Genomic DNA, 349 nt, shown 5'->3' on the forward strand with positions numbered 1-349 from the left:
TGGTTATAAAGAATTTACTTAACTTAATGGCATGAAAAGTAATAGTAAAAGTTTATTTTTTATCATTCTTTATTATCGCTGCGATTATGATTATATACTAAGCTAATCTTTATAAATCAACTGATATCAAATGGCTGCATAGTGCGCATTTGTAAAAGGAACTATATATGCAGTACTGTGCAAGAGTATAGTAGTTCACTGTACTATGTCTATCAGGGGGGGGGGGATAGGGAGACTTGTAATTTGTCAACGACTCTCTTCTAGTATTTGCCGAAACAAGTAGATGTCTGCGTCACCATCTTCGACAAGACCTGCGTGCTTATCTGAGACATGTGTGCTTTCTTTCAAT

Source organism: Penaeus monodon, chromosome 23 (assembly GCF_015228065.2).
Source record: "Penaeus monodon isolate SGIC_2016 chromosome 23, NSTDA_Pmon_1, whole genome shotgun sequence".
NCBI classification, from domain to species: domain Eukaryota; kingdom Metazoa; phylum Arthropoda; class Malacostraca; order Decapoda; family Penaeidae; genus Penaeus; species Penaeus monodon.